General features: G+C 48.5%; 1 protein-coding gene across 1 annotated transcript in view; it reads left to right on the top strand.

Annotated features, from left to right (window-relative positions):
• Positions 1 to 22,935, top strand: part of KIAA0319L (KIAA0319 like) — a 940,271-nt gene that overhangs the window by 306,623 nt on the left and 610,713 nt on the right. The window lies entirely within an intron of this gene.

Here is a 22,935-nt window from a genome sequence, read left to right as displayed (position 1 = left end):
GGAAAACAGTGGACGATTCCCTTCAAGCCATTAAAGCGGACACGGAGACGGCCCGGGCTCTCGGGGTTCTCCAGCAACGGCGGCCGCCCTTTCGGAGCGGCGGAGGCAAGGGCGCCTCCAAAGGTTCCGGCGGCGGATTTTCCACCTACCGTCAAGCGGCCCGTTCGTCGTCTCAGGAAGCTTACAGGGGACGAGGCAAGTCAGGCGGACCCCGCTGTCGTCGCCAAGGTGGTCAAGGCGGCAAAGCCTCGTCGAAGCAGGATTGAACCGGCCGTGGGGTCGGGCCCCCACCAAAGCACCCCGGTGGGAGGCCGGCTGGCGAGCTTAGTCAGCGTGTGGGAGTCCATCTCCACCGACCGTTGGGTGCTGGACGCCCTAGCCCAGGGCCACGCGCTCGAGTTTCAAAGAAGGTGCCCGCGCGTCCCCCCTGTGGCCAGGAAAGAGCTTCACGTCCCTCAGCTTCTCCTGGAGGTAAAGGCGATGCTCAGGAAGGGCGCCATCGAACTCGTCCCAAAGAGGCTTCGGGGCTCCGGAGTTTACTCAAGATACTTCCTCGTGAAGAAGAAGACGGGAGGATGGCGCCCCATCCTAGACCTACGACGACTGAACAAGTTCATCAAGGCACAGAAGTTCCGGATGGTCACCCTCCAGCACGTCTTGGGTCAGCTGGAGGAGGGCGACTTCCTGTCGTCGTTGGATTTGGAGGATGCCTACTTCCATATTCCCATCCTAAAGGGGCACCGAAAATTTCTCAGGTTCGTGGTCCAAGGGCGTCACTATCAGTTCAGAGCCCTTCCCTTCGGACTACGGTCGGCACCCAGGGTATTCACCAAGTGCCTCGCACCAGTGGCGGCGCAGCTGCGCCGAGAGGGGATCCACGTCTACCCCTACCTGGACGACTGGCTCATCCGAGCCAAGACGAGGGAGCTCGCCGTGGAGCACACGGCAAGGACCGTCCAGCTTCTCACGGACCTGGGATTCTCCGTGAACTACGCCAAGTCCCACCTGGTACCCGCGCAAGACGCACTGTTTCTCGGAGCGAAGCTCGACAGTGTCCCTTCTGGTCTCCCCGTCGGAGGAAAGGACCAGGGTCATCCTGGGCAAGGTACAGCGGATGTTGGTTGCCGACGCGGCCAAGGTGAGGTCCATCAAGTCCCTCCTCGGAATGATGTCTTCCTGCATCTACCTCATTCCCCTGTGCAGGCTCCGGATGCGCCCGTTGCAGGAGTTCCTGGACGCGCGCTGGATCCAAACGACGGGCAGCTTCGAGGAGAGGATCACACTCGACGAGAGTTTCCGACGAGCGATCCGGTGGTGGGGCACCCGCGCGCATCTGACGGCGGGCATGGACTTCCCAGACCCCAGGCCACCAGGCGACAGTGACCACGGATGCCTCCCTGGAAGGGTGGGGAGCGCACACCGAAAAACTGCACGCGAGAGGCCTTTGGCTCCCGACGGAGAAGTTCCTCCATATCAACGTCCTGGAGCTCCGTGCAGTGTTTTGGGCCCTCAGGTCCTTCCTTCCGTCCCTCAAGGGCAGGGTGGTGAGGATCTTCACCGACAACACCACCACCATGTTTTACATCCGGAAACAGGGCGGAACCAGGTCCCCAGCACTGTCCAAGGAGGCGCAGGACCTGTGGCATTGGGCCGTCGCCCAAAGGATGTTTCTGGTGCCGTTTCATCTGGCAGGGATAAAAAACACTATCGCCGACTCACTCAGCAGGGAGCTGCGCTCGTGCCACGAGTGGGAACTACGGCAGGATCTAGTGGATCGCCTCTTCCGACGGTGGGGCACACCCCAGATCGACCTGTTCGCGACGGCGTCGAACTCCAAGGGCCGGAGGTTCGCCAGCAGGTTTCCCCAGCCGAGGAGCATGGGTGATGCTTTCTCGTTCCCCCTGGGAGGGCCTGTTCCTATACACGTTCCCTCCATTGCCACTGCTGATCCGGGTCATCAACCAGCTCAAGAGGTCACGGTGCAGGATGATCCTCGTCGCACCTTCGTGGCTGAGGCAGATATGGTTCCCGGACCTTCTGGACTTGTCAGCGTCCCCGTCAATCAAGCTGCCAGTGGACGCGGATATGCTCTCCAGGGAAGGAGGCGCCATCCTCCACCACGACCCGAAGTCGCTGAACTTGCAGGCCTGGCTCCTGCAGCGTTAGAGTTTGGAGGATACGACATACCGGCCGACTGCAGAGAGGTTCTTGCAAAGGCCAGGGCGTCCTCGACTCTTAAATGCTACGGACACAAATGGAAGAGGTTCTCTGTCTGGTGCCACGCACAGAAGATTAATCCTCTAAGGATTACGGCTCCCCAACTACTGCCGTACCTGTTGACGCTGGCCAAAGCTGGACTGGCACACGCGTCCATCAAGATTCATCTTGCTGCGATCTCCCGATACACCAGAACCACGGGGCGGACGTCCTTGTGGTCTCATCGTCTGGTGAAAGAGTTCATGAAGGGACTGTTCAGATCGTTCCCGCCGGTGAAGGCTCCGGCACCGGCGTGGGAGCTCAACGTGGTGCTGACCAAGCTCATGGGACCTCCGTTCGAGCCTCTGCACTAGGCCCCGTTGAAATTCCTGTCGTGGAAAACAGCGTTTCTTGTGGCCATCACCTCCGCACGACGGGTGGGAGAGATCCAGGCCCTTTCCTGCAAGGCCCCATACTTGACTTTTCACGACACAAGGGTGGTGCTCAGGACGCACCCCTCCTTCATGCCCAAGGTGCCGTCGGACTTCCATCTCAACGAACCCTTGGTGTTACCTGTGTTCTTCCCGTCGCCTTCGTCGCCGGCTGAGAGGACTTTGCACTCGCTGGATGTGGCTAGAGCGCTGAAGTTCTACGTGGACCGCACAAAGTGTTTTCGGAAGACGTCACAACTCTTTGTGAACTTTGGACCTGTCAATCAGGGGAAGGCTCTCTCGAAGGCTTCCATTTCCAGATGGCTCTCCGGCTGTATCATGTACTGTCATCGGTTGGCAAACCGACCGCTGCCTGGCCGCCCGAGAGCCCATTCCACCAGAGCGATCGCAGCTACCACGGCGTTCCTTTCTGGTGTGTCCCTGCTGGACATTTGCAGGGCTGCTACGTGGAGGTCGACGCACACCTTCACGAAATTCTACTGCGTCGATCGGGATTCCAGGGAGGAGTCCAGGGTCGGCCAAGCAGTGCTGCGCAACCTGTTCGCCTGAGGTGAGCCTGGTGAGGAGGTAAGATGCTTAATGTTGAGTTTGATGTAATGCTTAATGTTGAGCCTTTGCCACCTCCCGTGGTTGTGCATGTGTGTACTGCTATGTATTCTTTATTCATGAGCATGTGAATCCATGCCAGACCCCATGCTGGAGAAGGAACAAGTTACTTACCTGTAACTGTTGTTCTCCAGCATGGGTCTGGCATGGATTCACATGCAAACCCTCCCTCCTACCCCTCTGCGGCTCTTCACTTGGTCATACTGCCACTTCACGTGCTTCCAAATCTGAAGATGGCTGCCAGAGGCGGGGCTTAGGTAGAGGGCAGTCATTGGCTGTGGTCAGTATGACGCAGAGATCAGTGATTGGTTACTACTACGAAAGACAGATCAGAAACGAAACTGATACTGTTTTTTTCTTTACCGAGGATTCCCAGCCTGACGACGGGGAATATTCATGAGCATGTGAATCCATGCCAGACCCATGCTGGAGAACAACAGTTACAGGTAAGTAACTTGTTCCTTACTGTATAGAGTAGGGACAGTCCTAGGAAGTACCTGATAGATCGTCGTTGGAAAAGGCATTCTGCCTTCATGCATTGTGGTAGGTCAGAGCCAGGAGATTAGCAAGGAGGCATGTTGACACTACTTTAATTCTGTTTTAACAGAAAAAAACCTAAGCTGTACTCAGGCCCTTAAAAAAACCCTGAGAGTGCGAGTGAACTGAATGGTACTTCTCTTGGGGGCAGAATCCCCAGGAATTTGTGATTTAGGTCAGGTACGGAACATCGAACTCTGGACAAGGAGCACCTTGCAGAACTTTTTTTCTCCCTCCTTCCTCCTGCTATTTTGTATAATTTGCCTTTGCGCTGTGTTGTTCTTTAGTATCCGCCTTTGAGAATAACTTGGCAGGTTTTACTACCAGGAAGCAATGTATCTTCTAGTTACATGATCAATGATCGCTCCACATTCGCAGAGCCTCCCCCATTCTCAAACCAATTCTTTTAACATTTAACCGCCACGCTTTGCTTTAATTAAACATGTTTTGCCTCTGGGATTTACTCTTCAGTTCCTGAAACTTGGGTCTGCGTCCTGGATCCAGAATTGCTAATTCGTCGCACTGACATTTGATCGCTCCGGTTGCCTCGCCTTATGAATAATGCTTAGATCTTGATGAACACTTGCGGAGAGATGACGCCCACCCCTGGGCTATGCTACTTTCTTTGGTGGGTTACCCACGAGGCCCCAGCCCTCTGAGGTTTGGCAGAATGGAGGCGCAGTATTATCTGTCCTACCCTACCTTGCTGTCGATGAGCAGGCAAAAGTGTTCCAGATGCCCACATAACAAAAGGCTGTTCTCATTGAATGAAAATGCTTTCTGCACTGGTGGTCGGCGTGTCCAGGCCTCTTGTTTGCCTCTGATAAATCCTTGGTGGCCAAAATGTCATGAGATTATGCAGTTCAAAAACAGAACCCCAACTGAATATAGCCGTTTCCCTTCATCTGCCAGTTCGAGACTCTAAATCCCCTCTCAAGAATAAAGGATAACCTAAAGATTGACAGACCAGCCAGTAACCAGTTAAGTGCACATCATTAAAAACAGGCAACAGCTAAACGTGTATGCAATTTATTCACCATCCTGTTATCCCCCATGCCAAAATGTTGACACAAAGTAGCCCACCACAACAAAATCTACAGCGAATATCCATTAATAAACCACCACCCATGGTCTCATTTTGGCCCTCTGATATGTATCCATATACATCCTAATTTTTCAGGAGGGGGAGGGGAGAGGCAAGGTGGTTTGTGAGAGGGGTAGAGTACTCAAAAGATTGAGACACAAAAAGCAAAGTTAGAAGAAATCCCTGTTCCCTCTCATTGAACTCATCCACAAACTATTTTTTGTTAGAAAAAGAAAGCCTAGTTTTTGCATGTCGCAATGAAACTGGGTGTTAGTGACGTGAAATGTGTGAACAGTATTCCAGGATGTCGAATGCGTAATGCCTGCTCTCACCAGTCTCCATCCTGCTGGCACCACTGAGTAGTCTGCCTGGTTGGCTCAAGATGTGATTCCGTATTTGTGGCACACATCTGCACATATATACATGCAGAACGTTGTTACACATGGGATAAATCACAGCTGTAATATTCATATATTTAATCTTGAATTAATCTGTTTATTCTTAACAAGCAGCATAACAATAATGACCAACATACGTATACCATCTCATAATGCCTTCAGTCGAAGTATCACAAAAACATTCTCTATTTCATCTATACACTTTCAGATGCGAACAAACAGTGGATTGCACCTGAAGATGCGTAATGTTTAGTTTGGAAATGACCAATCAGGCAATAACTAGATTGAAATATTCTGAAGAAATGTGAGAGTCGAGGGCTAAGCACCACAACTTCCCCGTCACCTAGAACAAAAGGACTGTTTTGATAAGATGACCGTTTAATAGACACATCTTCAGATAATGTATTGTTTGTTGAAAGAGAATTTGCACATGATAATATATAGATGAAATGTAGAAAGTTTGTGATACTTTGACTAAATACATTATGAAATTGTATTATGTATAAGTATGCTGGTGATTATTACTATGCTGTTTGTTATGAATAAGTTGATTTAATTCAAAATTAAAATAATTGAATATTGCTTCTGCAATTTATCCAATGTATTACAACATTATGCATATATATGTTTAGTTCCTGGTTTACACAATACATATGCACATCTCCACATGACGGGGCTTCCCACCTCACCTATCCTCCCAGGGCGGCCTGGTGAAGGGCAGTTGGCAAAAGGTCTCACCCGGTTGGCTTGCTCATCCTATTCGTCCCATGCCAATACCAGGTAAAAACAGCAACCCCCATCCAATCCACCTGCCTCTGCTGCCTTGCCACAAGCCTCTACCTATTGTAGGGGAGGTATTGTATCACAAGTGTGACACTGACACAATGGATGCAATTTGTGAAACCTTCATTGCAAATGTTGGGGCTGGAGAAACTCCTACTTTGCCCTATAACTAAGACTAGAGTAGTCTTGACCATCAAACAATGAAAAAAACAGTCCTAGTGGAGTCCATCAAATCAATATGGACTATGCTAACAAAACCTAATGCCTGCCCTATTTATTGTACAAAAAGTGTATAAAGGGGAAATGTATGCAAAGGAAACCTCTGTGTTCAAAAGAATAAATGCAGTTGAACCAGCTCTCCTCCTCCTCACGTTACACCTCAGAGTAAGGCTGGCTCTGTAGGCCGGATGGCACGCTCTGGCTCCGTTTCCAACACTATAAGCAGTTCCAAACCGCGTATTGAGGCCCACCTGGCCTTCCACGTTAAAGTATATTTTCTCGACTTTCAAAATTGTACTTGCATACAAAGTTCACAAAGGTCCCCCTCTGCCGGGCTCAGACCGTTCACCGCACAGTTCACGTAGGTACCACTCTGTTGGGCTCAGACCCCTCACATCAGAGTGCAACACAAACTTGCAAGGGGACTCCCTTCCCCAAGGTTATTATACATGGGGTCTCCCACAATCGTTCTCGGACCACTTTCGGATGTCGAAGTCTTTCGAATATGCGTGGTTCGCTCTACAGACCACCACAGGACCGATTCAAATCAAAGTTCACGTTTACTCTTGCTTACTTAAATTTCGCTGTTCATTCAATTTAATGCATCAAACAATGTACCTTTCACTGAGACTTTCGATTGGACTACTTTCTTTCACCAGACCACTCTGTTACTTTGTATCGCTGATCTCACAGCTGTCTTTACTTCAAAGTTCATTCACAGGTCTGCCTTTCTTCATGCCTCACCCAGATGTGTGCATCCTTCACTTGCGATCTAATGTTGCTCTTTCATTTGCTTTAACACACACCGGTCTCTCGGGTCGCTTGCCAACTTGCCGGCTGTGTGCGTCTTTCTTGTTTTGCTATTTCCAATTCACAAGTCAAGGTTACTACCACAGGCTTGGCCTCACCTCCCCAATCCTGCCGTTCACCCAGGAGGGTCGCTGGCATCCTTGAAACACAATGCATTATTCACTTGTGCAATCTGTCCTTCTCCACGTGTCTTTCGCGGTTTGTCAGAGGCAACGACCTCCAGTAGGGAACCCTTGGGGTTTTCGGCCCGCTGTTTTCGTCCCTTAGTCCGTTGTTCTGTGCCAGTAGGTGTGCCTTCGTCCCGGAAGTTCTGCTCGTACTCGTGTTCCGCCTTGCTCAGAGTCCGTCTTTAGTGGTTGCTTTTTATTCGTGTGAGGAGAGCTATCTGGTATCGGGTATATGCACTTAGTGTAAAGTGCCTGACCCGCTTAACGGGACTTGTCCAATAGGATGTGAGAGAGTTCAACTGGTTACTCTGTCACCCTCTTCCTCGGCCCAGTGTTTGTGTAAACGAGGAGGAGGGGGGGGGGGGGGACAGGATGGGGTAGATGAACATAAAAGATGCTGGAATACTGCGTCTCACCATCGGCTGCCCCACCCCCACTTTCCAAAGACCCCTCACCTAGATGATCCTCACACTGGTCGACCCCCGAGGGTCTGGGCCCAAAGGCGATGGCGGTGCCCTGGCCACGAGAGAGAGAGAGAGAGAGAGAGAGAGAGAGAGAGAGAGAGAGAGAGAGAGAGAGAGAGAGACCGAGAGAGAGACCGAGAGACCGAGAGACCGATGGGAACTAGCAGGCAAGACACCCTCTGATTTCTTACACTATGCAATTATGTCTCCTGTTCGCTAGCTCCACCACCGATGTGTGTCTAGCTGTCTCACTAATCTGCCTAGAGCACCACTGGTTTACTGTCCGTCCTGTCAATCAATTGGTTGAAGTTCTACATAGTTGCTAGCTCCCTACCTTCTCCCTACTAATATCTCAATGTCTCCAGGTCCCCTTTTACAAACAACATCCTCCCTTATCCCCTTCATCTGTCCCATCCCCGTCTTTGATTTTAACCACAAGAGGATACTGGGCCTCCAATCCGCCTACAATATAATCTATCCCTCCTTATTCTACCCCCCCCCCCCAACACACCCATCATCCCACGCTACCATGACTCGCAGACTCTGAAGCGGCCCATCATTTTGCAAAATAAAAACCCTCCTTCCTCCCTGTCCACTTGACTCCTGCAGTCCAAAGTTTTTTGGCATGGCAATAACACATTTAGATTAACCACCATGACACTGCCTCCCCAGCTGCTCTGCCCTCTGACTCTTTACCCTGTGCCCACCCCCTACCAGATGATCAACAGGGGAAGGGGGGTGGTTGGCCTTATGATCAGCAGGCTTAATCTCCCTCTCCCTCCCCCTCATCCTTTCTTCCATCCAACTTCTTCCATGATCCTTCAAGCTTACAGCTATCCAGCTTCTCAATTGATAAAATATCAATCAATCTACTCCCCTCATCTTATTTCTCGGCAGGCCCCGCCCCTCCACTCTCTATTCTCTGAAATCAACCTTCTCCTTCACTCCATCCCCACAAAAAACATAATGGCTCTCATCTGGTCCTTCAGCCTCCCAATCCATTGTCTGAACTTTCTCCTGTCTAACCCCTTCCTGGCCTGCCTCCACAACCTTCCAACTCCCATGCAAGAAACTCTTAAAAATAATTCAAACAAACATTGGACATATCTGCATTATACATGTAGGGTGTACATCCCTGGAAATGGCGAAAGGATAGCCATGTCGGGCAAGTGTTTACATAAAAGGTTAAGTGACAGAATAGAAGGCTTCGCCTACCTCCTGTTCAGGCAAGGTTATCAGGGGATTCATACCTGCATCCAGTAGTAGAGTGGACAACCATAAGAGGTCAAGTGTGAGAGTCCTGGCGTTGGGGGAGTGGAAGGAGGTCCAGAGTGAGGATAGGAGTAAGTAATTGAAAGGGTTGGTGAAGACGTGGAATGAGTGTTAGAGCAGTAAGATGGTCCGTTGGGGAGTGCTGAAAATGAGGGTCATGTAGAGGCATTGAGTCAGTCACCAGACAATATTCTGTCATGTGGTTCCTGAAACTAGATGTAAAGAAACTGGAACTTTTTCCATAGCCTATCAAATCCATAGGTCCCTAATCTGTATATTAAAACCAATCCATCCGACTTGTGCCAGGTTGGCCAGCTTCTCAGTCTAGAGCGAACTACTAGCGGCTCATGTTCCTTAACAGACAATCCTCCTCCCATCCAATGATAAATAATTGACTAGAATTGAGTGGTGGTCGAGACAACTTTTGTGTATATAGATGGAGCTCTGATTTTCTGGATCTCCATCCCAAAGCCCGTGCACCTTTGGGCAGCTGAAAAACATGTGCTTCAGGCTGGCTCCCAGATCATTACGGCAGCAGCAGCATACGTCCATGACCTAATTTTTTTCTCTTCCCCATTTAATCTCACTATTGACCCCTCTTCTCCAAGCAATCCCTTATCGAGACTCCTTTCACCCGTCCTCCAAATACAAATTTAATCAGTTTCCCTGGCCCCATACCTGCTGAGGTAAAACCCTCCCTACTAAAGCCTTATCTCCTCCATATCCAGTGATGAGGTTGCAGCAGAAATCCTGTGGCAAAAATGAGTATTTAAAATAAAAATGCACTTTTAAACACATTTATATGTGGAGGATGGGTTCAAGTAATATAATGTAAAGAGAGTATTGATGGGTTGCGGGGGGTTTCCCCCCAACCCTGTTTATAAATGCATTCAAAAATGCATTTTTATTAAACAGCTTTTTCGACTGCAGGATTTTGATTGGTGATCACATAGAACTGTCTCCTCTGCAGGCCTTCTCCATCAAACTTCGATGGCTTTTACGTTGCTCTCGTTTCCCTTTGGATAATGCCTCCAGTTCTGCAATACCCATGTGATCCTTCAGATTAGAACTACCATGCAGCTCAACCTCAACCGATAAACCCAAATCTCTCACCACTCGACTTCGCATGGATTGTTGTCTCCCACGTATTCCTCATCTTTGGTAGGTAATATCCAGCTTCAGCTGCTTTGGAAAAAGTTATTTCGGGAGAGGGCGCTGTGCGTTGTGCTGTCCGCTCGATGTCCCTCGAGGTCCTCCGTCTCCAGGATGTCATCGAAGGCATATATAGCATGTGCAGCGCCCGTTGGCATCAGGTCGTTTTTTCTGAGAAAGCTTACACTTCGAGAACTACGGCGCGCTTCAGTAAATGCTTGGGAAATATACAAAAATGTCTTCGACACAGACAACTCCGAAGAGCCTGTTTAAAAAGTGTCAAGACTGCAACGCCAAAATCTCACTGACCGATCCGCATAGAGTATGCTTATGGCATCTCGGTGTGGAGAACAAGACCTCGGCCTGTTCAAAGTGTCAATCGATGAGCGGAAAAGCTCTGAAGGGCGTAAGGGGAAATTGGCGGTTGGTAGATTCCCTAAGAAAGCTTCTGGCGATGCGAGAGGCGGCTCTCCTGGAAGAAAGAAGGCAAAAAAGGTCCAGGTAAAGGAGTAGCTACTTCGATGTCCTCGTCCGACTCCTCTCCTGAGAGACCTATATCCTATCCCACTAAGGCCTCTACTCCTGCCGAGTGGGAAGCATTCAGGCTAGAAATGCTTAAAATATTTGAGAGCCAGAAACCCTCGACAAGCAATGCTCCTACCGCGCCTTCTAAAGCCAGTAAGGAACAGGCTTGAGCCAAATCCTGCGCGTACTCGAGCCCGGGGCGAAGGGCAGATCCACTTTGAGAGCCGTCGAGGTCTCGACAAGATGAGAAATCGAGGGGTCCTTTGAGTCATAAATCGAAAGACAGCTTGAGGTAGTTGGCGCCATCAACGCCAGCTGTACCATCGACACCAGCAGGCCCATCAATGCCATCGAAGTAAAAAACATCTTCTAAGACATTGACGACTGCTGGGGCATCAGGCTCGTAATGGTAAAAGCCTTCGACATCTTTACCTGAAAATACATTCACTCCTTTACCAAGAAAGGATTTCTTTAAATCGCTGAGCTCTATTTATGAGGACATCAAGCTATCTGTTAATGATGCACCCTTTGTTTTACAGTATGGCGCTCCAAATTTCCTGATAGTAATTTCAGAGGAGTCCAGACCGAAAGATCTATATGAAAATTTGTAGAAAGCCAGTGGAGTGGACACTTCACCGTAATTAGAATTTGGAAAGCCTGAGTCAGATGAGCATGCAGATGCCTCTTACAGGCAGTTGATGACCTGGGTAGTGGATTACCTGGGATGGAGCAGACCTGCCCTCCCTTTCAAACAGGATGACTTTACAGACATCCTTGATGAAGGTCCTCAAAAGGATCCCATTTTAGCTTTTCACATTGCTCTTCAGAAGAGAGTAAGTGCCAGAAAGTCTGGTGGTGCAGGCAGTAACCGTTACATAAAAACAGGCAGCATATCTGACCATCCCAATGGATAGGGATGATAAAGGGGTAGATGCCTGGTCAAGAAAGGTATTTTCTGCTGAGAGCATGGCTCTTCAATCAGCCAACTCCACATGTGCCTTGGCAAAGTTTTCATGCACCCTATGGAACTACATTTCTATGGCAGCTGAGCATATTCCCAAAGGGGAGGAAAGAGACAGTTTCTTTGCCATAATTAAGAATGGCAAGGAAGCCATGTGCGAAGTCTCTTCAATCGGGTCTGGATTCTGCTGACTGCATCAGCATAGCCATGGCAGCAAGCACCGTAATTCGCAGATTTGCGTGGTTAAGGAAGTCTGGATTTGCTGGGTAGACTCCTTTTACATGCCTTTTGACGGGTCTTACCTTTTTGGCAGCAAGGCTGATGAAAGCCTTGAGGCTGCACATCTCGAAGGCTTCAACCAAATCTTTAGGTGCTGCTATTAAGCAGCCCTACCCTTTCGAATGGATTGTGTCCTCCCACGTATTCCTCATTTTATGATAATTCGTTATCTCCAGCTTTGCTGCTTCGGAAAAAAAATGCTGTGCTCGAGGTCGTGCCGTCGATTGTCCCTCGATGGACTCCGTACTATGTTGATGTCACCGATGGTATAAATAGCTCGAGCCGCGCCCGTTGCTTCAGTTCCGTTTTTCCGATTGCTTTGCTATCGAGAACGGGCGCTTGAGATTTTCGGTGAAGAAAATGTCGTCATCTTCGACTCCTTCGACACCCAAGACTGGGTTCAAGAAGTGCGTAGACTGTGGCTCAAAAATGTCGATCACGGATCCTCACCAGGTTTGTCTCTGGTGTCTCGGTTCCAGTCACCGGACCGCCGACTGTGGTTCCTGCCAATCCATGACCGAGAAAGCTCTTCGTGAGAGGAGAGGTAAACTGTCGGTGGGGAGGGAAGCCTCTAAGAAGGCTACGTCCAAAAACCATAAGAAAGCGACTGATTCAAAGGAATCGGATCACCGTAGGCACTCCAAGAGATCTCGATCTAGGAGTAGATCGAGACACTCTTCTTCCTCGTCCAAAAAAATCAAGCGGAGACGTAGATCTCCCTCATTATCTTCAGAGTCGACCGAAGAAATTTGATGTCCGACAAAATCGTTTTCTCCCAAAAAATGGGAAGAATTTTGTTAAAAGATGGAGGTATTCGAGAATGCGGCCCCGACACCCTGAAATGAACCTCGGAAAAGCCATACCCCTAAAGTTGCTCTATTGGACGACAAAGAGAAGTCCAAGACCACCATGGTAAAAACCGATGGCGTCAAGGATACTCGAAAAACTCGAGTCGACGCCAAGTCGTTGAGGACTCTTCGAGAGTCGAGCACCTCTCCGGTGCCATATAAAAAACATAAGTCGGCGTCGACCGTTTCGGCATCGACACCAAAAACAGCCTCGACGCCCGTGTCGAAGTCATCTTCGAAGTCATCGAAGATTCCTTCGACAACTTCAAAGGATTTCTCTATTCCTTCGACCTGTATGTTAGAGGAGGAAAGAAGATTCACTCCGTTGCCCAGATCAGACTTTAAGTCCATGGCCTCAATTTATGAGGAATATGGCTCAGAGGAAGACAAGGTTACTCCTTTTGGAGTTTCATATGGCACAAAGCAAGTGCCTGAGGAACTCATTGATCAAGAATATAAAATGAGACACCTGAGTGACACTCTACATTCTGCCAATGGAATTGACACCTCCCCAGAATTAGTGTTTGCCAGACCTGATCCTGCAGAGCATGCAGACGCTGGGTACAGGAGTCTTATGACCAGAGTAATTGAGTATATGGGTTGGGGTAACACTTCACCCGTTTTTGAACAGGATGACATGACGGATATAATTGTCAGAGGTCCTCAAAAAGATCCAGTTCTCCCCTTTCACAGCACGACTGGCCTCCCCGTCGGAGGAAAGGACGTAAGGCCATCATGGGAAAGATGCAGCGGCTGTTGACCATGAACGTGGCCAGGGTGAGGTCCATCAAGTCCCTTCTCGGCATGATGTCCTCGTGCATCTTCCTAGTGTGCCTGTGCAGACTGTGAATGCGGCCACTGCAAGAGTTCCTTGACGCCCGTTGGATGCAAGCGGCGGGCAACATCGAAAACAGGATCTCGCTCAACGAGACCTCTGCCAAGCGATCTGGTGGTGAGGCACCCGCGCGCATCTGGTGGCGGGTATGGACTTCCAGACCCCGGCACATCAGGAGACGGTGACAACGGACGCCTCCCTGGAGGGATGGGGAGCGCACACCGGAGATCTCCACGCAAGAGGCCTTTGGCTCCCGGAGGAGAGGTATCTCCATATCAACGTACTGGAGCTCTGGGCCGTGTTCTGGGCCCTAAGGTCATTCCTTCCATCCCTCAAGGGCAAGATGGTGAGGATCTTCACCAACACCACCACCACGATGTTCCTACATCCGGAAGCAGGGAGGTACCAGATCCCCAGCCCTATCCAAGGAGGCTCAGGATCTGTAGCACTGGGCCGTCGCCCAAGGGATGTTTCTGGTACCCTTCCACCTGGCAGGAATAAAGAACACCATTGCTGACTCACTCAGCAGGGAGCTGCGCTCGTGCCACGAGTGGGAACTACGACAGGATCAAGTGGATCTGCTTTTCCAACGATGGGGCAATCCCCAGATCGATCTATTCGCGACAGCGACGAACACCAAGTGTCGGAGGTTTGCCAGCAGGTTTCCCCACCCGGTTAGCATGGGCGATGCCTTCTCATTCTGCTGGGACAGCCTGTTCCTGTATGCGTTCCCACTGTTGCCGTTGCGACTCATCAACCAACTCAGACGGTCCCGGTGCAGGATGATCCTCGTTGCACCGGCGTGGCCGAGACAGATCTGGTTCCCGACCTTCTGGACATGTCGGCGCCCCCCCCCCCCCCCCAGTCAAACTGCCGACGGACACGGATCTCCTTGCCAGAGAAGGAGGCGCCATCCCCCACCATGACCTGGGGTCGCTGAACTTGCAGGCCTGGCTCCTGCAGCACTAGAGTTTGGAGGGTACGATATCCCGGCGGACTGCAAGGAGGTGCTTGCAAAGGCCAGGGCGTCCTTGACATTCAAGTGCTTTGGACATAAGTGGAAGAGGTTCTCTGTCTGGTGCCGTGCACAGAAGATTAACCCTCTACGGATTACGCCCCCCGGTGCTGCCGTACCTACTGTCGCTGGCCAAGGCGGGGCTAGCCCACGCCGCCAAGATATATTTAGCGGCGATCTCCCGCTACACCAGAACTCCAGGACGATCATCTCTGTGGTCCCATCGTCTGGTGAAGGAGTTTATGAAAGGATTGTTCCAATCATTTCTGCCGGTGAAGGCCCCAGCCCTGGCGTGGGAGCTCAGCGTGGTGCTGAGCAGGCTCATGGGGCCACCATTCGAGCCTCTGCATTCGGCACCATTGAAGTTCCTCTCGTGGAAGACTTCGTTTCTTGTGGCTATCACCTTTGCATGATGAGTGGGAGAGATCCAGGCCCTCTCCTGTAAACCTCCATACCTGACTTGCAACGAGATGAGGGTCGTGCTGAGGACGCACCCCTCCTTTATGCCCAAGGTGCCGTCGGACTTCCATCTCAATGAGCCCTTGCTGTTACCTCCTTTCTTCCCGTCGCCTTCGTCGCCGGCTGAAAGGACTTTGCACTTGCTGGATGTAGCTAGAGCGCTAAAGTTCTACGTTGATCGCACGAAGACCCTTCGGAAGACATCACAACTGTTTGTGAACTTTGGACCTGTGAACCAAGGGAAGGCCCTCTCGAAGGCTTCCATTTCCAGATGGCTCTCTGGCTGCATCATGCACTGTCACCGGTTGGCAAACCGACCGTTGCCCGGCCGTCCCACTCGACCAGAGCGATAGCTGCTACCACGGCGTTCTTGTCTGGCGTACCCCTGCTGGACATCTGCAGGGCTGCTACGTGGAGGTCGACGCACACCTTCATGAGATTCTACTGCGTCGACCGGGATTCCAGGGAGGAGTCCAGGGTCGGCCAGGCAGTGCTGCGCAACCTGTTCGCCTGAAGGTGGGCCTTGTGAGGAGGTAAGAGTTGCTTAATGTTGAGTTGATGAAATGCTTAATGTTGAGCCTTGCCACCTCCCGTGGTTGTGCATGTGTACTGCTATGTATTCTTATATTCACGAGCATGTGAATCCATGCCAGACCCCATGCTGAAGAAGGAACAAGTTACTTACCTGGAACTGTTGTTCTCCAGCATGGGTCTGGCATGGATTCACATGCAAACCCTCCCTCCTACCCCTTTGCAGCTCTTCACTTGGTCCTACTGCCACTTTCCGTGCTACCAAATCTGAAGATGGCTGCCAGAGGAGGGTCTTAGGTAGAGGGCAGTCATTGGCTGGGGGCAGTATGACCCAGAGACCAGAGATTGGTTACTAGTAGAAAGACAGTTCAGAAACAAAACTGAAACTGATTTTATCTTTACCGAGGATTCCCAGCCTGACGGGGAATATTCATGAGCATGTGAATCCATGCCAGACCCATGCTGGAGAACAACAGTTACAGAAAAGTACTTGTTCCTTAGTTGCGGCATATAGCCCATCAGTGGCTCCAGGTGGCTACTGTCAAGGGTCACCTGGTGGTTACCTAAACGCACGCTAGAATAGGGTTCTTATTTTAAAATGCACATTGTGATTCAGTTCCTCAAGAGACGGATAAATATTCTCCCACCGGTCCCTTTCATATTCCCGGCTTGGGAATCCGAACTTGGTACTAACAATTTTGATGGAGCTTCATTTGAACCTCTCCACTCCTTTCCACTGTGACGAATCAAGGGTATTTATCTCTTCTCCCCAAGGGGGAGCCACACCCTTGGAGGCTAGGGAGATGAGCCCAATCCACAAGACCCTCCCTAGGGGTCTGGGCAAGTGGGACCTAACTGGGAGTGACTCCCCCTTAGGGGACAAGGACTCTCATTCCCATGAGGAACTCCCTAGGGCAACCACTTTTTCTGCATATGTGGGACTGGCTTCTATTATGAATACCGTGTCCTCCTCCTATTTGGCTGCAGGAAATGTATCAAACGCCCCATCTGCAGTGAAACGGAACATCTCTTTAAGGTGAGATTTGAATGTAAGTGGGATGAGTAGATTAGAGAGTACGGTGCACAGGGAAAGCCCCCTGATGTAATTACTCCTTGGAGAGGCAGAACTGAGAGAAGTTGTGGAGCCTGTGGCAATTCAAGGGTTGGAGAACACCAGTCTAAGATTTGGAGACCTGGCAAGGCAGACAACGGAGAAACAGTTGGGAGGATAGGGTGAGAAGAACCGCCCAACATGGTGCAGTGACCATGGCAGTACCATAGTAGGCAAGTCAACCGTCTCACAACGCTGAGACCAGGGCAGCCGGGATCGCTGAAAGCTCCTATCCGCCAGCGTCCACTGACCTCAGAGACGCTGAGAACGAATGCGAAGCCCAAGACCTGGAAGGAAGAAGGTGAGGCAATTTACCCACACAAGTGCCAAGCCCTGCAATGTCACCCTTGAAGAACGAAGGTACCGGGGTGAACGGGAGAAGCCGGAGGTCACCGAGACAATGTGTTATGAAGCGAGGAATTGGGGAAAGCTATGAGGGTGACATTCGAACAGTGAACCAAAATCACTGGACATATGAGGAAAGGGTAAAACACGTGATGAATAAGGTTGAATGTGAAACCGAGAAAGTGGAAACGAATACCCTGAAAAAGTGGGAAAAGCCAACAGAAATAATAGTTGAAGAATGGGGAGAACACTCCAAAGTGAACTAAATAATCAGAAAAGGAATCCATAGAGGAACCCCGGGAGAGGGGTATCTCTGATTCAGATAGACATAACCCACCTCAGAAAGCTTGGATATCAAGAATTTAAGAGACATAAAATAAAAGGGAACAGGGTGAGAGAATAGCTCAAGGTGAACTGTTGGAAGTATAACCTTGTTGAGAAAGCAGAAGCCAAGAACAGTTGGGTGGAGCTACAATAGCTTCTGGATAAAACCACAAGAGATTGTCAGAAGGGATCAGTATGAGAAATATATATCAAGAGAGACATTTGTATATTGAAGATATTAGTATTATTATTTCTTTATTGTTTGGTGTGTATAAACCTTTTTCAATTTTACAAAATTTTCTTACAAAAAAATACACGTTTACAAAAAAATTCACATATTTACATCCAATAAAAATAAAAACTGAACAAGCGAAAAAACACTAAAAAAAACCATTAAAAACTTATTTTAAAGCCAGTTAACTAAACATTGATCAAAGGTATGAACATTCTCTGCATTTGACTACCAACACCGGGTCTCTAAGAAGACAAGGCCATATTTCTGACCAACAAAAATTTTGGGGTAGCATTTCAATACAGTGATTAATCACAAGACTTTCACCACTAACTAGTTGTTCAACATATTAGTATAGCGAACCCTCAGTTCATTCTTTTGATGACAAGCATACACTTCCAACTACTATTCTGTTGCCGTTTAGAGTTTTTAGTTTCCTAAACTTGCAACTTACCATACCACAAGAAAGTAGCCAACAATGCAACTCTACCATGTTAAGGATTCATTCTAGGGAACATGTAATGTTTAAGAATGTATGTACTTTCAATTTCAAGGATGTTGAATTACCGTCTCTGTCAACATTGGATGTATCGGTTACATACCTTGAAAAGCATTATATTCTTGAGTGAATTAAGTTTGGACACACCAATAACAAATGCGACAAGGTTTCATTAACCTCTGGATAGTTACAAAATCTGCAGCCAACAATGCCATGAGCATTTAGTCGTCTAATTTCTAAAATGTCATTACAATTCAAGACATTGAATCTGAAACGCATCGTCCTATTTCTGAACATCCTTGACGGATATTTTACCAAATAGTTCTCTGGTTTCGGAAACCATTTCCAGTAAGAAACGACTTGTCCATAAAGCGTCGAATTTGGCAATATGACGTTATTTTCTAGCCAATCATATGCTTTCACCGTTTCTTTTACTTTATCAGGATTACTTATTGAAGTCTGCAATGACAAACTCACACTTGCCAATTTTTTCACAAGACATTTTTAGTAACGACATAAAGTTACACTTCTCATCTTCTTTCAAATAGTAGTACAGTGAATCACATGTTGCCATTCTACATTTTCTTAAGTGCTAGTTTTTTTATATGCATAGTACATACAATAGATGTTAAACCTAACTCATACCAGATCGATTCAAACAGTGTGCATTTGAGTATAAAAAATAATGTTTTACGCCATATTATGGCTTCCAGCTGTTTCAGAAATGACTAAGAATTCTATACCATAAATTAGATTTCGAATCATTTTCAGCCTATAAAATTGAATGCAGGGAGCTAAAGTGAATTTTCCAAATCTTTTAATAGCCTTAATTTGATTCATAGCTTTTTTTAGCTTTAAGTATCAGAATATTTTTTGATATCGCATTAGAACTTGAGCTGTGCACAGAGTATCCCAAAAATGTTAATGCCATTTGGCTCTCTATTTTAACACCACTACAATTCCAAGATGACCAGACGGATTTCACCTTTTTACAGCCTGTTTAAAAAAGAATGGTTTTAGTTGGATTCATTTTTAATTTCCTTTCCGCTATGTATTCACCAAAGTCGGTCATTAATCTTTGTAAACCTATTTTGGAACCGTCAATCAATAAGAAATCGCCGGCGTAAGTTATCCATCGGATGGTCATCCCTCCTAGCTTTGGGCCTATTAACCCGCTCGAGTTTGGTTTCTTGAAGATATATCGGGACCAAGATAGACCCTGAGGGCAAAGCAGCAGAGAGAAGGCAAAAAAGGGAACCAACCGGAAGGAGAGAGACATTATTTTGTCTATTTTAGTTGCGCATATTAGTGGTAGTCAGTTAGAATTGGGTTTGAACTGAGGACTTTTACTTTGGACTTCCTGACGACAGACGAGCACCTATAGATAATTTAGTTAGGCAGGGAAATCGCTATAGCATGGGGCCAGGTAGGCCTTTTCTTTATAATTTCCTTAAAAGTATATAGAAATGTCCACAGTGTGTCCGAATCTTTTTTTCCGACTCGCCACACCATTCCGGTTATTAACCTTCAAGACAATCATTTTGGTAGCCATCACTTCTGTTTTCAGAGTGAGAGAGCTACAAGCTTAAACCTGTTATATCCTCTTTCCCTGTTGGAATGAGGTCACTGAGAGAATATTGTGTGTGTGTGTGTGGTTAGAGTGTGTACTTGTGAAGATGGTTCCACTCCAGGCAGTTGAAGAATGTAAGCTTGGGTAGTGGGGGCCTGTGTGTCCCCTCTCGGCTTTGCCCCTATCTGAGCTCCTATCCTGTTGCATCTTAATAAAAGGAACTTGCACCAGCCTACATGCTGTCTGGGTTTAAACGTACACTGTTAGTGTATAATCTGCTTGAGGAGGACTTTCAGGGTTATGTAGTATGAAACTACAAGCACTTTTAGCACTGCTTCTAATTTATTTGAGAAATGTTAGTGTGTGCAATTAAAACCCATCTATGACGTGTTTATTGAGTAATGAAATGCCATGCATGCTTGTTTTTTTATGCATGCCTGTTAACTGCTTGGAGCAGAGCTTCAAGTGTTTTGGTTGGTTGTTTGAGTGAATGTTTTGCCGTTGTGAGTGAGTGATGAGGTTTATTTCCCTTGCAATTGATTTTTGGCTGGTCTGCTTTAGTAATTGGGATCCTTGTGTTGGCTATGGTTGTTTGTAAGTTGGGTCACCGCTCACACTCATAGCTCTTTTGTTTTAAAAAAAAAAAATGGTTTTATAACAAACGCATAACTTACACCCCGACATTTACAATTACGTGTGTATCACAGTATACATTACATGTTTCCCTCCTTAATGTCTCCCCCCCCTTCCCTTCCCCTTAAACTCGAGCACTACCCCTTGTACCTCCGGCTTCTGTTACTCAGGATCAGATCTCCTTCTGGTTCTCGGGTGCGTCCTCGTCACTGGGGTCACTTTGGGTGCTCCCGTATAGCGAGGCTATCATTTACCTCCATTCCATCAGTGCTCCCACTTCTCCCTCCCCTTTGCTGGCCGTCTAATACCATGCCATTGTCTCCGCATCTGCCCACTTATGGAGGTCCTCCCACCACCTCTCCAGTCTAGGTCTATGAGCGGCTTTCCAGCTCATGGCGATTGTCCTCTTGCCCAGGATGTATGCTAGGTCTTTAAGTTTATATACATGTCTCAAGTTATGTGGCCTGGTGAATCCCCCCAGCATGCATGCCCATATGGATTCTACATCTAATTTGATCCCCATTTCGGACAGCTTGAGTTCAATTTCCCTCCAAAACTTCCCGACCTCCGGGCATGCCCAGAACATGTGGATCATCCCGGCCCTCTCTGCTCCACACTTAGAGCATTTTTCTGCCTCTGCGTTACCAAATTTGGCTATCATTTGGGGGGGTCGTATATGCTCTGTGGGTGACCTACAGTTGGATTTGTTGTAACCTGGCATTTCTGGACACCTTATTGTGGTATCTTTGAGCCCTCTCCCAATCCCGCCTTAGTTCGAGCAGCTCGTTTCCCACTCTTGACATCGCTAATTCTTATATCCTGGGTATCTCATGCCCTCCCTCCAAGATGTCATACATTGTTTCGATGGCCGTATCCGGTTGTTCCGCTAGCGCTATTTCGGACCATGTTTCTTTCACTCAATTGACTATTCTGTTGTATGTGATATGCTGTCCTAGCTGTACCCTAGTGCCGTCCACTATTGTTTGGATATCCATGGCCACCCCTTCCTGCCAGATATCCCACAGGGTGGCTAGGCCCACTGGCTCCCAGTATTTCCGGATCGTTTTTCTTAGTTGGTCATCTGCTTCGCATAGTGCCACATCTCCCCTGCATCTCTGGTTTAGGTAGCCATATTAGTTCTCGTAAGAAGTATGGGGCACTCTCCTCCTTCAGCAACCTGGATTCCGCCGTCTCGTCCTCCGCCAGCCACCTGGCTACGTATTGTAGTTGCGCCGCCAGGTGATATATCTCGAAATTTGGTAAATTTATCCCGCTCTGTCATATGCGTTCTGTAGTTTCCACAGGGCTACTCTGTTTCTTGTGTTATGCCACAAGGAGCCCCTGCACAGGCTATGCAGCTTGGTAAAGAAGCGCCTGGGCATTATATATGGAATGTTTGTGAAAAAGTGCAGTAGCCTTGGCAGGACCACCATTTTCAGCACGGCAGCCCTTCCTACCATAGCCAGGGGGAGTTTAGCCTAAAATTCCATGCTGTTTTTAACGCCCTCTCTGTGTTGTGTTTATGCTCCGCCGCTGCCGTGTGATAAATATTGATACCTAGGTATTTGAACATTTTGGACTGCCAAGCTATCTGCAGGGTGGGCAGGTTTATCTGTGGAGTGCCTTTGTATCTGCCCAGGGGAAACCTACTCGTTTTTATTTTTTTTTTATTTTCTTTTTGGGTTTAACCGATATCCCGGAGAAGGCCGCATAGCGTTCCATCACTTCTAAAATGTATTGCAGGTTCTCCTCCGGGTAATGCAGGTATATGAGCATATCGTCTGCATAAAGTGATATTAGGTGCTGTCCCCCTTTGGTACGCACCCCTATCTCGCTGTACTGTTGTCTAAGGTAGATTGCTAGCGGCTCAAGTGCAAGTATATACAGCATCGGTGACCATGGACAGCCTTGCCTCGTGCCTCTACTTAATTGCCAACTCTCCGATATGATCTTTCCAGTTTTTACTCGGGCTGTGGGGGAACTGTACAACATTTGCACCCAACGCAGGTACCCTGGTCCCATCCAGAATCCCCTCAGAGCTGCCATCAATCATGGCCATCGGACCAAGTCAAATGCCTTGACTGCATCCAATGATACTACTATTTCATTTGGGTCACCCTCTGTCTGCTCTATGATGTGGTGGAACCTCCTATGATTGTCGGATATTCTCCTACCCGGAACATATCCCTTTTGGTCTGGGTATATTAGTTTATTTATCATCGGCTTAAGTCTATTCGCGAGTACTGCTGTGAGGATCTTGCTGTCTTGGTTCACCATGGACAGTGGTCTGTACGAACCTCAGTCCGCGCTGGACTTGCCTTGCTTAAGGAGGGGAATGATTACTGCCTCTCTCAGGGATTCCGGCAGCCTCCCCTTCTCATATGCCTCGTTCAGCATGGCCAACAACGGAGGGAGGATCTCTTGTCTGTATGTTTTATAAAACTCGCTAGGGAGCCCTTCTGTGCCTGGGGCTTTGCACATGGGTAGATGCTTCACCACTGCCTCCAATTCCTCCAGCGTGATCTCGGCCTCTAGGATCTCCCTATTCTCTGCGCTTAGTTGGAGCAATCGTATGTCTTCCAGGACCTCTTGCGTTTCCCTCTCCATGTCCTCCCCAACATCTGCGTA

The sequence above is a fragment of the Ambystoma mexicanum genome, chromosome 11 (assembly GCF_040938575.1).
Source record: "Ambystoma mexicanum isolate Mex_15411 chromosome 11, UKY_AmexF1_1, whole genome shotgun sequence".
Taxonomy (NCBI): domain Eukaryota; kingdom Metazoa; phylum Chordata; class Amphibia; order Caudata; family Ambystomatidae; genus Ambystoma; species Ambystoma mexicanum.
This window is presented reverse-complemented; position numbering and strand designations above follow the sequence as displayed.